Genomic DNA, 16521 nt, shown 5'->3' on the forward strand with positions numbered 1-16521 from the left:
CTGCCTGCAAAGCGCCTGTGAAAATAAGTGAGGGAAGCCCACGTCTGCCATGAGGCTAGCCAGAGGTGAGAGGGTGCCTGTGTGGTTTGGGTAAAGCAGAACTTCTTGGCCATTAGCAAAGATCAGGAGTGGAGATACTGGGGTAGTGGCTGCCCTGCACTCTCCATGGTGTGAGGAGCTGGGCGGGAGAGGAGTCCCAGAGGTTGTTGGGTGGGAGAGTAGAGTTTATCAGACTTTGGGCTAAGCTCTAGAGCAGCCAAGGGAGAGGTGGGGAAGTGGCTTCTGGATACTCTGTGTGGCTCAGGGATGAGGACCAAGAGCCGTCCTTGTGTTTGTTGCTGTAAAGTGTTGTTTCTGGGTCCTTCGCCTAAGATGGAGCACTTCTGCCTTCCGGAGAGCCATGTCACAGGCACAAGCCCCCAGAGACCCCTCCAGGGACACTTCACAGGCAGGGCCGGACCGAGCCATTCCGGTGCCCCGGGCTGACAGTTCAATTGTGCCCCGGGTTGGGGGAGGGCGCATGCGCGGAGCTGGCAGTGGCAGGATGCACGTGCCTGACCCAGCCCGGCTACCACCAGTGGTGCGCAGCCCGAGGCTGCCTGGGGTGGGTAAGCCTGGCCATGCAGGGCCCTGCAGCCATGAGGAGAAAGGCGCTGCTGACCGGCGCTGCGGGGGTTAACGTGGCCCCCTTCCCCCGGGCAGCCGCTGCAGGGTGGCTGCTGGGAGCTACTGCAGCCCGCAATCCGGGAGCCGGGCCCGTGATGCCTGATGGCAGCTATAAAGGGCAGCTGCCCGGCTAGCCCAGGCCTTAATCCAGCCCTGGTCACAGGACCAAGCAAGGGGCAGAAACACTGGGCACTGTCAGTGTCTGGGCCAGAGATAACGTCCCTCTTGGAGCTGTGATCCGAGGGGGAGTCTCTGCAGGCCCGGCAGTCCAGGAGGAGGAATGTGGACATTTGTGAACATATGAACATAAGAATGGCCGTACTGGGTCAGATCAAAGGTCCATCTAGCCCAGTGTCCTGTCTGCCGACAGTGGCCAGCACCAGGTGCCCCGGAGGGGGTGGACCGAAGACAATGATCAAGCGATTTGTCTCCTGCCATCCCTCTCCAGCCTCTGACAAACAGAGGCCAGGAGCACCATTTTATCCCCTGGCTAATAGCTTTTATGGACCTAACCTCCATGAAATTATCTAACATATGGCCCAATGGCTGATGGCCTTGCAGAGAAAGGCCACCTCCCCCCTCCTGCATCCTAGACCAAATCAGACCAAAGGTCAATGAATTGCGGGAGGGGTATGTGAGGGCCTGTGAGGACAGGTCCCGCTCTGGGGAAGCACCGCAGCACTGTGCATACTGTGAGGAACTGGACCGAATCCCGGGGTGTGGGGAGCCCCTGTCTCCAGGGATAGTTGTGGAGTCTGGGATGGAGACACCTGGGAAGCAGCGGCTGCAGCTTCAGGATGACAACGCTGATGACCTGCAGCTCCAGGGGACGCAGGAGGACTCCCAAATGTCTTCAGGCAGTGGGGAGGGAACCTCAGGTGAGTGCTGGGAGGTTGCAACACCCAGGACATGTCGACACTTGCAGTCTCCTTCAGGAGAGGGATGCAAATGGAGACATTCAAAATTGTAAATGAAATTGAGATTTAAATATCCTGCGCTACATTTGCATAATCGCGTCCGGGCGCTGTTTCAAAATACTTTATTTTGAAATAAAAAACACCATTTAGATGCAGTTATTTGGGGAGAAAACCCTTCTTCCGAAATAACCCTTAAACACTCCCCTCTGGTCTGGACCTAACAGCAGTGTCAGCGTTTGCTAGTCGGGGCTCTGGACAGCACCTGCACAGAGGGAGATGGCAACTGCGGGGCGCCCTGGCCAACTGTCCCAATGTCTCACAGCAGAACAGACAGCAAAAGAGGCCAATGCAAACAGCCCCTGGCAGTGAGGGAGTCAGCACATTGGTGGGTGGGGCACGGAGCTGGGGGCAGAGCTGGGCTCTAACTCACTGGGTGCCCTTAGCCCATTTAGTGAACCTCTCCCTGGCTCCATGGCCCTGTCTGTACAGCAGGGACAGCAACACTCACAGGCCCACAGGAGGGGGCTGGTTTGATGCTTCACCCCACGGCCCAGCGAGGAGCCCCCAAGCTCCCCCTGTGCTCAGGGAGCCAGGTTTCCCATGTGAATTCTGTGGGGCAGGTGATGTCAGGCGTTGGATTAGAAATCCAATAGGGTTTCCCTGCACAGGTTCAAATCCTGCTCACAGCGAGGCAACAAGCTGCACAACCCCTGAGCCACTCTCCCTGCCCCCAGTCAATCCCTTTCTGCGCCTTCTGAGAGAGACGTGGGACATGGGGCCTCATCGTGGGTCCCTGAGCTCTAGGGAAACTCTCAGCTCCTGCAGCCTCTGCCCCCTGCCCAGCCCCCCATGGCTCAGCCCTACCCCTGGGGGCTGCCCTGCTCCAGTGTGTGATAGTTGTTGAGAGGATGGAGTGTCTGGGGCTGCCCGCAAAGGTCCATCTATTAAGGGCAGAAATGTTGGGGATGTGATTTGGGTCACCCTCCCCCCCCGGCCCTGTGTTGGGAGCAAAGGTCTAGAGAAGTATTGTGTGTGTGTGTTTGTTTGGGGGGGGGGGGTGCGGGTCTTGTTTCCTGCGCTAGCTCTGCAACTTCCCCCCAAGGCCTTGGCCAAAGAATTAGTAACAGAATATTTGTCCAAGTTTATGTACAGAAAAAAACTGACAAGAACTGACAAGTATGTTTATGTTTCTGTGGTTGGTGGTTATGGTGTTTGCTGTTTGCTTAATATGCACAATGCAAAAGGCTCCTAGTTCAAAGCCAAGCAGAAATGTGGGGAGCTCTGATCTTATTGTGGCTCCCCAGGTAAACACACAGCTCCTGCTGCTTGGATAAGCCCAACAACTGAGTAGCCAAGGAACAGCAAGAGGCCCTGTCCTACAAAGCAAGGGAGGGGCCAGTGTGTGTCCATCAAACAGACAGCCCCACACTCAGAGGGGCCCCCCATCTCTTGCACTCCTCAGGCCCAGGGGAGCACATTAGTGCCAGCAACATGCTCATGTGGTGCCATGTTCCAGCAAGGCCAACAGGGAGTATTTCTTGTGGCCTTACCAGATTTCCCCCAAGTGACACTGCAACTCAACTTTCCTCCTGCAGGGCAGCTTGTGATGACAGCTTTAAACAAACCCATCAACTTGAAGTTATTAGCCCCTATCAGCACATGCCAAAGCCTGGGATTGACTCAGGGACCTTTAGATCTTCAGTCTAACGCTCTCCCCACTGAGCTACTTTGGCCTTTCACCTTCACAACATCCTGTGGCAAGGAGTTCCACTGGGTGCAAAAATGCTTCTTTTTAATTTATTTTTAATTTGGTTACTTACCAGTTTCATTCTGTCACCCGGGATCTTGAGTTGGAGAAAAAAAATTCTTCTTCCTTTCTGCACCCCTGTCATTATTACATGAAACTCTGTCCCATCGCCCCTGAGTCTAGACTACATCTAGAATGTGCTCCCCCCAGCATCCCCTCCCGGAGAAGAGATGCAAATCTGCTGATCCTTTTTGAGGAAGAGATTTTTCCAATATTTGGCCCCGTGTAGCCCACCCATGGTGGGTGGGGCAGGAAAACTGCTCACAGCCGGGGGAATTAGCTCCGGTGGCAGAGCCCTCACTTAGCACGTGAGAGTCAGTGGGATCAATAGCCACATTCCTCAGTGTCTGTGGTGTTCTCCTTCCTTCTTCTCACAGGCAGAGTCGGGGGCTCTGAGCATCCAGAGACCCCTCCCTCTTCCTCCCTGATCTCCGAAAAAACCCACCTAGTGGGCACGGAGCTGCTGGGCCTGGTGGAGTGATGGGAGAGGGGTAGGGCTCCCTTTGCACACAAGAGGTAGCAGGATTCACTCCCATCTTCTCCTGCCTGCTCGCTGGTGCTGAGGGGCCGGCCCCTTTCCTGCCGCCCCAACTCTTATTCCCACAATGCACTTTTTGCCAGGGCCGTTGGTCTTCGTGCCAAGGCGCGTGGCTGGGAGCCAGGACTCAGGACCCTTCCCCAAATATACAACCGCCCCCCACCCAAACCCTCTGTTCAGCTCACACTGTCTGGCTGCCTCCAGCATAGGCTGAGCAGGTGACCTGCCTTACAGCTGGGAGAGCATCAGGCACCTGAGCACAAGTCTGATGAGTCTGGGGACCAAGCTCCATTGGGCCTCAGACACCCAGCACAGGAGTAAAACTGCCCCTGTGGAACCTCAGGACAAGGAATGTAAAACATACAGAGCACGAGGAGCTCACAGCAACCAGGCCAGCCCAGCAGGTCCCACTGAAATTTGAACTCAGATTGCAGGATTCAGAGTCCTGAGTGCTGCCCCTTACACCACGTGACCTGCAGATATAGTTTCTGGTGGGGACCTGGGACACTCAGGTCTAAGACTGGCTTCTGCTCTCCTGGCTTCCCACCAACAGCTTCATCTCTCAGGACTCTCTGGCTACGTCTACACGGCACATTGATTTTGGAATAAGCTGGTCTTGAATAGTGATTCCAAAATAGCTTATTTTGAACTAGCACGTCTACACTGCAGGGAAACCTCAGAATAGTCCGAGGCAGGCTCCCCTAATGTTGACGAGCTACCTCGATTTAGAGCCCTGGGAGAAATAACAGAATGATCCTAGGGAGGGGCCATTTTGAAATAGCAGAAGTGGCGCATCTCCACACGCATTATTCTGAAATAGCTAATTGGGAACAGGCGTTATTCTTCGTAGAGTGAGGTTTGCAGATTATTTCACATTAACGGAATTGCTGCACCGACTTTGGCATTGTTATTCTAAACGGCCATTATTCTAAAATAACTTTTCTGTGCGGACAGAACCTGTGTCCTGTCCCAGCTCTGCTGCGTTCAGGACAAATTCCTCGTTAGGGTCCATCACAACCTGGGGTCAGTGAGGGTCCGTCCCACTTGAGATGTGTCACACAAAAGCCTCTTGTTCCCTGCCCAGTGCCTAAGAGGGGCTGCAGGAATTTATTTTGCATGGGGGTGTAGCTCAGTGGCAGAATGTTTGACTGCAGCTCAAGTGGTCCTTGGTTCAAATCCAAGTGCCCCCTTAGGAAATGTTCCTTCAATAGAAACATTTACCTCTCCAGTTCTATTGCATCCTGGATTTCCATTGTATGTGGACTCTTTAAATGAATACAAACTGTTAAAGTTTTCTGGCACCAATACACATAAACCAGGCAAACTGATCTCTCAGCTAGAAGATCCTCAAATCAGCTGTGTCTGGTTTCTGTTTCCATCCATTCAACAATGGTGTGATCTGAAAACCCATTGGCAGGTCCTTGGTCTCCATGGGCTGGGCTGTGCAGAAGAACAAGAACCACACTCAGCTGGGGAGGAAGAGCTGCCGTCAACCTTCTGGAGTTCAATTTAGTGAGTCCAAGTAAGACCAGAGAGCACCTGACTAGTGGCCAGAAGTTTGCTCTTTGCCGCCTTTGGTCTTGCTGTGGGGACATGGCCAAGCTCAAATGAAGAAAGCCGACTCCAGCTACATAAGGTGGGATGGTGGGAAGAGCAGACACATTGGCCAGGCACCACTGGGGGCTGCCTCCCTCACCTCCCCCATACCTGGCAGGTGCCTGGGCCAGCTTAGCCATGGGGCCGCTCTCTGGGACAGCGAACACGGACACAAGGCAGGATTCTCTCATTCTAGGGCCATTTGTTGGTTTTTTACCTGTCACAGCTACAGACTAACAGCCCCCCCTCCCCCCGGAGGGAGAGACTATGTGCCCCCCCCCCAGACCTTTTGTTTCTGTTCCCCAGGTGCAGGAGGCCCAGATTCTGGATCACTCACTGGCCCTGCAGGAGGGGGCTGGTTTGATGTTTCACCCCACAGCCCAGCAACAAGCCTCCAAACTCCCCCTGTGCTCGGGGAGCCAGGTTTGCTGTGTGAATTCTGTGGGGCAGGTGCCATCAGGCCTGGGCACTGGGATTATTTACCAGTTTCCCTGGCCCAGGAGGCATTGCTGAGCTCACAGCTGTGATGGCCAAGTGGTTAAGGCGTTGGGCTAGAAATCCAATGGGGTTTCCCTGTGCCGGTTCAAATCCTGTTCACAGCAATACTTCACTTTTGCCAACTCCTGTTGTTAGGGCAACAAGTTACCCAACCCCTGGCACAGAATAGACCCTCCTGTCCCATCTGCAGGGACACCTTGGCTATGTCTACACCGACAGATTATTGCACAAGAATGGCTGTTCTTCTGGAAAGCGTCCATACTGCCCGCCTGCTCTTGCACAAGAAGATTTACAGTACGGCATGGTAAGGGAGGGCTTCTTGAGTAAGAACTATGCTTATTTTTAACAGGTGTAAGCCCTCTTGTGCAGGAGCTCTTGCGCAAGAGGGCAGTGTGAACACTTGGCAGGGATTTCTTGCACAAGAAAGCCCAATGGCTAAAATGGCTTTGGAGGGGTCTCAAGGCCTGCGCAGCCCAAGAAATGTGATTGGCAGCTGGTATCCACAATCTTTTTGTCAGTTTCAGGGCAATCTAAGGATCACTTGTGAAGCAAGCGCTACAGTCTGCAACTCTACCAGCTGAGCTACAAAAGGCTGCCTGAGTAATGCTCATTTGTACTGGCCCATCTAACAAATGTCAGGGCAGAAGAACCCAGGAGCACAGAGGTGCTTCACAAGCAGAAAGACCCCTGAGCTAGATCCATTCACGTCACAGCAAAAGAAAACTAGCTGGGTTCTTCTCATGGGTCTTTTTTTGTTTCAATGTCTCTACGGGTGCAGAAGGGGCAGATCCAAAAAAACAAACCGGTTGAGTGAATCTTGTTCTAGCCTCTCCCTTGTGCTGCTTGCTCTCTCAGACAGATCCCAAGGCAATACCTCCACACCCAATGGATGGGTTAGCAGAGGCCCGGGGGCAATAGGTAGAGCCTGGCAGCTGCCGGGACCCAGCAGAAGGCACAAAAATCTCTTCTCACCAGCCTGAGGACAAGCAACCTAAAGCGGGAGGGTTTTGCAACAACCAGCCTAGGAAAATCCCACTGACAGTTGAACTCAGGTTGCAAAGTTCAAAGCCCTGAGCACTGCCCCTTGCAGCATCGGACAAACAGCTGGGGCTCGTCTACATTGGCCCCTTTTCCGGAAGGGGCATGCTAATTTTTCAGATCGTAATAGGGAAATCCGCGGGGGATATTTAAATATCCCCCGCGGCATTTAAATAAAAATGTCCGCCGCTTTTTTCCGGCTTTTAGGAAACCGGAAAAGAGCATCTACACTGGCCCCGATCCGGCCCGATCCTCCGGAAAAAAGCCCTTTTCCGGAGGATCTCTTATTCTTACTTTGAAATGAGCATGGAAATATGCTAATCTGTGCTACATTTGCATGAGCTTTTGCAGAGGAGAGATGCAGTATGGCGATAGCCTAGGTGATAGAGAGCCATGAAGTAACATATACTCAGGAAAAATCCCTGGGCTGCAATTCTTAGTTACGTACAATAAGAATAATTCACCAGCTCAGACGTGATTTCTAAGCCCCAAACAAGGAAAATAATAAAACCTGATGGACTAGGGAGACTACTCCCTACTTACACATTTCAAGAAGTCTTATCCTAGCCAATACAAGAGTGTGTGGCCTAAAGGATAAGGCATCTGACTTCAAATCAAAAGATTGAGGTTTCAAGTTCCTTTGCAGTTGTATTTACCTCCTTTTGTCTGTGCTTGTGGATCCTACTATCTTTGGCCTGGAAAGGTCCTATGTAGCACTGTGGTTTTTCTGTAACCCTATTGGAAGGCCTGTAGGTATTCAGTAGGTCTAAACTAAAGCCTTCTTCTGCAGCCAGATGGAAGAGCAGCAGCAATTAGCTGTAAAGCCTGGGGTCACATGCTCACATTCCAGCTATATGACATTTAAATAATGTTACACAACGGGGGGGGGGAGAGTCTTATCCTAGTGGCACCCACTGTCACCAGGCAGGAAACAGATCTCATGGTGAGTAGAGAAAACTTAATTACCAGCATGTTGTCTGGCAAAAGACTGCTTACCAATAGTTGTGGTTGTGCAATTGGTGTTCTATGATTCTTGCCCTCACTTTCCTATTGTTTGTCTGTGTGATAGTCTGGCTTGGATCTGTTTCTGTCTGTTGTATAATTGATTTTGCTGGGTGTAAATCAACTAAGGCGGTGGGGTATGATTGGTTAGGTAATTCTGTTACAGTATGTTATGTTTGGTTAGTGAAATTATACTAAAATAATTGGTTAAGGAAGTACTAAGTAGTATTGAGTTTCTCTATATAAACTGGGGTCCAAGAAGGGGACCAGAAAGAAGAAGGAAAGGGGGAGAAGAGAAGAGGAAGGGAAAGGGAAAGAAAGACCAAGAAGGAGGAGAGAAGACCTTGAAGCAGAACTCATCTCCAAGGTAGCCTAAGACCAGAACAGCCAGGACTCCTCTGCACAGCTGTTGAAATAGTTTGCTGTGTGAATTCTATGGCAGATGACGTTAGGCCTGCGCACTGGGATTATTTACCAGTTTCCCTGGTCTCCTAATACATGCAGCTGTGATGGCTGAGTGGTTAAGGTGTTGGACTTGAAATCCAATAGGGTTTCCCTGTGTAGGTTCAAATCCTGCTCACAGCGAGGCCTGTATTTTGGCCACACCCCTTCCTAGGGCAACAAGGGCCTCTGTGAGTTACCAGCAGTGGGACTGTTAGGCAACGTGTACGCTCGTGGCTTCTTGCACAAGAAAACATCCACACTGCCATGTGCGAGCTGTGCTTTTGCGCAGGAGCGCCCATGGCAGTGTGGACTCTTTCTTCCCAAGAAAGCTCTGGTGGCCATTTTAGCCAGAGGGCTTTCTTGCGCAAGAAATCCCTGCTGAGCATCCACACTGCTCTCTTGCGCAAGAGGGCTTACACCTGTCAAAAAAGAGCGTAGCTCTTGTGCAAGGAGCTGTCTCTTACCACGCCGTATTGTAAATTTATTCGCGCAAGAGTGGGCAGGCAGTGTGGATGCTCTGCAGATTCTTGCACAAGAACGGCTGTACTTGCTCAAGAAGCCGCGAGTGTAGACATAGCCTTAGTGTCGCCGTCTAACTAATTGCACCATTAGGCCATGTCTTCACTCAGGTGGAGATTTCTGCTGCAATCCCTCTCGGGGATTACGTCTACACTGCAGGCTTTTTGCACAAAAACTTGCAGAGCGTCTATACGACACATGTTCTTGCGCAAGTAAATTTACAGTACAGCATCAGAAAACAGGGCTTCTTCCGGAAGAGTTATTCCTCTCCCCACGAGGAATAAACCCTCTTGTGCAAGAGCTCTTCCACAAGAGGGCAGTGTTGACAGGCAACATTAATTAATAAATTTCTTGCGCAAGAAGCCCCTATCTGAAATGGCCACCAGCGCTTTCTTGCACAAGAGAGCGTCCACACTGCCATGGATGCTCTTGCACAAAAGCACATGGCACTGTGGACCCTCTCTTGTGCAAGACCTTTTGCAAAAGAACTATTCCACAAAAGAGTTGTTGCACAAGAAGCCACCAGTGGACGCTCTACCTCCACTTAGATCCCCAGGAGGCACTGGGGAATACTAACTTTGAATGGCCCTGGGCAGGAGCTATTTTGAAATAGCAGCAGTGGAGGGGCGTTATCCCTCGTGCAATGAGATTTACTGATTTGGAACTAAGCCGTGGCTGGCTTTTGGGGTGAGTGAGTAGGAAGAGAGAGGGGCCACTGGAGGCTCTTGGCCCTTTGGATGTCTCTGTGAAAAAAATAGGGACCACACAACATTGAATAACATGGGTATTGATCCCACTACTTTTCACATGCTAAGCAAGCACTTTAGCACTGGAGCTAATTCCCCTGCTATGCACAGCTAGATTTGTCGGAAGTGGCACTAAACTGCGGGACTTCTGTCCATCCCTGGGAAGCCGACACTACCTCCATTTTCACTTGAGGTTAGAAGTGGGGCTTCTTGGGGATGGAAGGGAAATGGGGGCGGGGCGGACAGGATGCCTCACGAGCAACTGGTCGAGGCCTCGCGATCGACCACTAGATCGCGATCGACCTGTTGGTGACCACGGAATTATACGGAGTGTGTTTGTGTGTGTGTGAGAGTGCATGAGTGTGATGTGTCATATGCATATGATAAACATTGATTAATGTGTGTATGTTCAACAAATGTGGCGTGTTGCCTTATCCCTCTGAAAAAAATCCAGGGTGCTTTTTTTAAGCATAACACAACCACAGTTAAGTTGCGGCCCTTGGAACGTGCTGTGGGAATCATTGTGGCTCCTGTGTGAGCAGAACAGAGGATTGGGGGTGGGGAGGATTCGTATATTTTGGGAAAGGGTTCTGAGTCCTGGCTCCCAGCCAGGTGCCTTGGCCCCTGCACAAAGTGCATGGTGGGAATAAGAGTTGGGGCAGCAGGAAAGGGGCTGGCCCCGCAAGCAGGTGGGAGTGAATCCTGCTTCCTCTCATGTGCAGGGGCAGCACTTTTCCTGTGGAGATAATTCTGCCCCATCTGCAACCTGTCTCCAGTGCTCCTCCCACTGCCTGGCCCAGGAGGGCTGGTGTCCAGCAGCTCTCTGCCCCAGCATGGCTGGCTTTTGGGGAGAGTAAGTAGGAAGTGGGGCTACTGGACCCACTTAGCTCCCTGGTTGGCTCTGCCAGTAAAAAGGAGAATGGGGCTTGCCCCCACCACTGGAGAATGTGGGTATCAATCCCACTACCTCTCACATGCAAAGCAAGTGCTCTCCCATTTGAGCTAATTCCCCTGCTATGATAGAGCCATCCTTCTTGGAGGCTCTTCCCTTCTCCACAGAGACGTCGGCCTTCTAGGTCAGTTAGTCAAGCAAAAGGAGAAGGCTCCAAAAAGGCCTCAAGGGCAACTCTCAAGGAGACTCCCTGCAGCAAAGCCATGGGGGGGGGCTCTGAGATGGCCCCTGCCCTGCAGCCTGTCCCACCTGGCCATTGTCATGGACCCTCTGTGAGGTCATCACCTCCCAACCTCCATTAGCCAATAAGCTGAGGGGCTGCAAAAGGCCCTTGTGATGTCACTGCCACACCCACCCCTGCCCTCCAGGGCTAATGTCCTGCCCCAGGCAGCCCCTTTGCATGGCTGAGCTGCTCCCAGAGGTGAAAGTGACACATTCAAACCAATCCCCTTGGTTCTAACCAGGGCCAGACAGAGGCATGGGTGAGCTGGGCACCAACCGATGGAGGAGGCCTGATGGCAGCTGTAAGGGGCGCGCATCAGGCACCGCACACCCAGCTCCTGCGGCGCCGGCCCCGCGGTGCTGGCCAGTAGCAACCTTCCCCCCATGGCCGCGGGGCCTTACACGGCCCAGCGCACACACCAGCAGCAACAACTGGGCCAGACTGGGCTGAGCTTGCACTGTGCTCCCTAGAGGCGGGCTCCGGGCTGCGCTCCAGCAGCCGTGTCCGGGCCGCGCATGTGCTGTGTGCCCAGGGGCAGCGCCACGTGCCTGTGCCCAGGGCACCAGAATACCTCGGGCCGGCCCTGGCTCTAACCAACGTTACTCCTCATTTTTTGTCCTCTGTGCCTTCTCCCACAGCACACACCAATCCCCCCACAACACACCCCTTCCCACTTTCCTCTCCCCCTCCCCTGCTGGTAACACAAGCAGGACTTTTCCCTGTTCTTTCTCTGGTATTTATGTGGGGAATGTAGAACTGGGGAGGGGCTGGGGAAAGGACCTGGGACAGGGTGTAGGCTGGGGGGAAGGGCTAAGGCTGGCACCTTCCTCTGGTGGTCCCACTGCCTCATGTCAGGGGCCTCAGCAGCCCTGGGGGGTGGCTCCAGGGGGAGAAGCTGGTTCAGGGGAACTTGAGCTGCTGGGCCACTGAAGCAGGCCCCCAGCAGCAGCCTCTGTGCAGGGCTCACACGCTCCAGGCCTCCCAGTCATATTGAGTCTCCCTGTGTGGCTTGGGATCCAGAGCCTGCCCCCCAGCTGGTGCCTTGAGGTAGCCACTGCAGCAGCAGGAATTTGGGCATCAGGTCCCCTGATTTGGGGACAGGAAGCCAGGCCAAGGCCCTTTTAGCCACTGGGGCTGTGCAGGCTGGAGTCTCCCCCTACCAGATCTCTGCCCTGCTTCCTGCAAAGCTCACATTTTTGCTTGTTTCTGCTTCCCTGTCCATAGCAGGCAGCTAAAGGAAGAGAAGTCACCAAACCAAACACCCTGGTGGCAAGCATGGTGCTTGAAGCCATGACCTTGGTGTTATTAGCACCACACTCTAACCAACTGAGCTAGCTGGCCTACAAAGGACAATGTCACCAGTGGCCCTTTCAAGAAAGGCACCTCAGGCAGCTGCAGGGACGTCTCTGAAGCTGCCAATGGCTCTTCTCTGACAGGGCCACAGGCGACTCACTGTGACGTGGGCTGGATAGTCCAGCTGGTTTGAAGGTTGGTCAAGGGGGCTGGCGGCCGGCAGACCCAGGGCAAAGAGGCAGCTGGAATCTCTTGCTGCCAGCACCTTGCCTCCCAGCTTCTTCCCTGCCAGCAGCAGCTGCAGCCCCTTTCGGCCACTGGGTCAGCCCGGGAAGGGAGGCAGGAATGGGGCCCCAGATTCCAGGGTTCCGAGTTGTGAGCTGCTGCCCTTGATACCATGGGACCTGAACCAACCACCCCTCACTCAACTGGGCCAAACTGGTGCCCCAGTTAATGCCCACTGGGACCTGCTTTACTTGGTTTCCTTCCTCCCAGAGCCCCCTTCTTCTCCTGGGCTGCGAGGAGCATCACTGGGATGGTTTCTCATATCCCAGCACAGGGCCATCTCTCCAGTGACAGGAGACGGGGCTGGTTTCAGGATTTCTTTTAGCGCAGCAGCAAGCAAGAGGAGATGGAGGAAAATCAACTCCGTTTGCAAGCTTTGTGTGACAGGAGGGGTGTGAGCTGGGGAGCCCACCCTTCAGAAGGGGCATTTGGGTGCACCCAGGGGCAGCAAGAATTCAGGCCCTTAGGCGAGTGCATTGGGGACAATGTGTGAGCTTTCCAATAAGCATTTTCTGCTCCTACTGGGGAAGGCAGCTGGGCAGGACCAGCCTGCAGCCCACGTCCCTTTCAGCCCCAGATGCAGGAGGTAAGAGAGAGGGGAGGAAAGTCCATGGCCAGAGCCTCCTCCCAGCAGTCTGGCCCTGCACAGAGTCTGTGCACGATGGAGCCTCTCCCAGCAGGGCTATGGCCTGTTCTCTGCAAAGTGCTCAGCTGGTTCATTCATCTGGTTTAGGTCCTAGGGTGTCAAGGGCAGCGCTCAGGACTCGGAACCCTGGAATCTGAGGCCCCATTCCTGCCACCCTTCCAGGGCTGACCCAGTGGCCGAAAGGGGCTGCGGCTGCTGCTGGCAGGGAAGAAGCTGGGAGGCAAGGTGCCGGCAGGAAGAGATTCCGGCTGCGTCTTTGCCCTGGGTCTGCCGGCCACCAGCCACCTCGACCAACCCTCAAACCAGCTGGACTAGCCAGCGCACGTCACAGTGAGTCGCTAGTGGCCCTGTCAGAGAAGAGCCATTGGCAGCTTCAGAGACATCCCTGCAGCTGCCTGAGGCGCCTTTCTTGAAAGGGCCACTGGTGACGTTGTCCTTTATAGGCCAGCTAGCTCAGTTGGTTAGAGTATGGTGCTAATAACGCCAAGGTCATGGGTTCAAGCCCCATGCTGGCCACAGGGGTGTTTGGTTTGGTGACTTCCCTTCCTTTAGCTGCCTGCTATGGACAGGGAAGCAGAAACAAGCAAAAATGTGAGCTTTGCAGGAAGCAGGGCAGAGAGCTGGGTGGGGGAGACTCCAGCCTGCACAGCCCCAGTGGCTGAAAGGGCCTTGGCCTGGCTTCCTGTCCCCAACAACAGGGGAACTGATGCCCAAATTCCTGGTGCTGCAGTGGCTACCTCAAGGCATCAAGGCACCAGCTGGGGGGGAAGGGCAGGCTGTGGAGCCCAAGCCACACGGGGAGACTCGATATGACCAGGAGGCCTGGAGCGTGTGTGCCCTGCAGTCTTAGCCCTTCCTCCCAGCCTCCTCCCCCTCCCAGGGTCTTTCCCCAGCCCCTCCCCAGTTCTACATTCCTCAACCAGAGAGTTTGTTCTTTCAACAGGGAAAAGTCCTGTTTGTGTTACCAGCAGGGGGAGGGGGAGAGGAAAGTGGAAAGAGGGTGTGTTGGGGGGAGATTGGTGTGTGCTGGGGGGGGAGGCACAGAGGGCAAAAAATGACAAGTAACGTTAGTTCGAACCAAGGGGCTTGGTTTGAATTAATGCAGCAGCCCCAGACACCCTTTCACTTTCAAAACACTGCATGGGTGAGCGTATGCAAATGAAGTGTGCACTATTTAAATCCCTGCTTCATGTGCAACTCTGGAGTGTCTACTTTGCTAGAAATAAGACCCCAGTGTAGACACACCCACACAAGGGCTCAGCCACAGCAGCGAAGATTTCCACCAAGGACTGGGATTGAACCAGGGGGCCCTTAACGCTTCACACTAATGCACCCCCCACTTAGCTACTTCAGCCACTATGGGGGCTGTTCTGTCGTCACCACTTCTCCCACAGCCGTGCACAAGAGATGCTGTTGCTGGTGGCCCTGCAGGGCAAGATGATCTTTGCCTGCCCCTCACACCCTAACTTGCTACTTGGCCATTTCCTGCCCCCCTTCCTGTGCTGACCCAGGGGCTGACAGGGGCTGTGGCGGCCAACGGCGGGAAGAAGATGGGGGGTGAGACCCAAGAGGGCCCACCCGCCTCTTTCCTGCTTGGGCCTGGCTCTCAGCACGGGGCAGGCGGGGGCGCCCTGAGAGGCCATGCTGGCCACAGGGGTGTCTGGTTTGGTGACTTGCCTTTGTGTAGCTGCCTGCTATGGACAGGGAAGGAGAAAGAAGCCCTGGGAGGTGAAGCAGCGGGAGGGAAGCAAGGAGCAGAGTGTCAGCTGCCAGCCCAGAGTCACAGGTGCCCTCTGCCTCCTGGGACCGCCCCTCCCTGAGCCCCCAGCCCCCTGTCTCTCACCGTGCGCCCCTTGGGGAGTCCACTCGCTCTGGGCTCCGGGGGCCTCCCGCTCCCACAGGGAATGACACAGCCCTGTGCCCTAGCCCAGAGCCACTCCCAGCCCGTGTGAAACAGGAGGGTTCATTGAGCGTCTGACACAGCACAGGGACCCAGGCAGGTAGCAGGGGCTGCGGGGGAGGAGTGAGGGCACCAGAGGGGGCAGGGAAACAAGTAGCACCAAGACTCTTGCCACCAGGGTCTGGCCACCCGACTCCCTGCCCAGGCTGCTGGGCCCCCGACCACTTCAGCTGCCAGGTCAGCCCGGGAGCTAAGGCAGGAATGGGGGGAAGGAGCCAGTCAAACTGCAGGTGGCAGGAAACACCAGTCTCGCCTTCCTGGGCCGGGCACGACGGCATCATGTTAGTGACACGGCTGCCAGACATCCCGGACAGTTAATAACCAGCTAGAGGGGTTTATGGGCAGCTCAGTGTGGGGAGCCTAAGATGAAATATTTAAAGGTCCCTGGCTCAACCCCAGGCTTTGGCATGTCTCTTGGTGTAGCAGGGCCCTCTGCTCCCCAGCCATGCTAGTGCCCTGTGACATCCCCTCATCCATCTTTGCCACAGCCCAGCACTGGAAACTCAGGTCCATCTGATTAACCCCCTTCGCTTCCAACTCTCCCTGGGTATGTCTACACTACCCCGCTAGTTCGAACTAGGAGGGTAATGTAGGCATACCGCACTTGCAAATGAAGCCCGGGATTTGAATTTCCCGGGCTTCATTTGCATAAGCCGGGCGCCGTCATTTTTAAATCCTGGATCGTTCAAACCCCGTGCTGCGCGGCTACACGCAGCACGGACTAGGTAGTTCAGACTAGGCTTCCTAGTCCGAACTACCGTTACTCCTCATTCCACGAGGAGTAACGGTAGTTCGGACTAGGAAGCCTAGTCTGAACTACCTAGTCCATGTCACGTGTAGCCGCGCAGCACGGGGTTTGAACGAGCCGGGATTTAAAAATGACGGCGTCCGGCTTATGCAAATGAAGCCCGGGAAATTCAAATCCCGGGCTTCATTTGCAAGTGCGGTATGCCTACATTACCCTCCTAGTTCGAACTAGGAGGGTAGTGTAGACATACCCCCTCAGAGTTGCTGCTTCCTTGGATAAAGTCCCCTCCCGCTGTGCGTATGGCTGGCAGAGGTTCCTAGATGGATCAATTCACATGCAGCTTCACTGAAACCCCCCTCGTTCCTCTGCACCCAGATCAGTCCGTGTCACTGGCTCAGGGGTTTCTCTCCCTAGCGCACTGCAGGGAAAGCCTTTGTGTGTTAAAGGACCCCAGGGAGCACAGAGCAGAGGGATCCTCTCAACACACACACACAGTCCCAGCCCCAAGCCTCTCCCACATCCCTAATCCTGTGCCCTGACTTCTCTACCCTCCCACATCCTCACTCCTGTCCTGAGCCCCGCACCACTCTCACACACTCCCCTACTTCCTGCTTTGAGCCTCCCCCCGCCCAAGGGGTGGTGC

At 54.3% G+C, this 16521-nt stretch overlaps 3 non-coding genes across 3 annotated transcripts; all 3 read left to right on the forward strand.

Annotated features, from left to right (window-relative positions):
• Window positions 1–5046: 5046 nt before the first annotated feature.
• On the forward strand, window positions 5047–5118 carry TRNAC-GCA (transfer RNA cysteine (anticodon GCA)). Its single transcript has one exon. It is a non-coding gene; the product is annotated as a tRNA-Cys (tRNA).
• Window positions 5119–8565: 3447 nt separating this feature from the next.
• TRNAS-UGA (transfer RNA serine (anticodon UGA)) lies at window positions 8566–8647 on the forward strand. The gene has a single exon. It is a non-coding gene; the product is annotated as a tRNA-Ser (tRNA).
• Window positions 8648–13612: 4965 nt separating this feature from the next.
• Window positions 13613–13686, forward strand: TRNAI-AAU (transfer RNA isoleucine (anticodon AAU)). Its single transcript has one exon. It is a non-coding gene; the product is annotated as a tRNA-Ile (tRNA).
• The last annotated feature ends 2835 nt before the right edge of the window (window positions 13687–16521 follow it).

The sequence above is a fragment of the Pelodiscus sinensis genome, chromosome 19, assembly GCF_052426305.1.
Source record: "Pelodiscus sinensis isolate ZL-2025 chromosome 19, ASM5242630v1, whole genome shotgun sequence".
Classification (NCBI taxonomy): Eukaryota; Metazoa; Chordata; order Testudines; family Trionychidae; genus Pelodiscus; species Pelodiscus sinensis.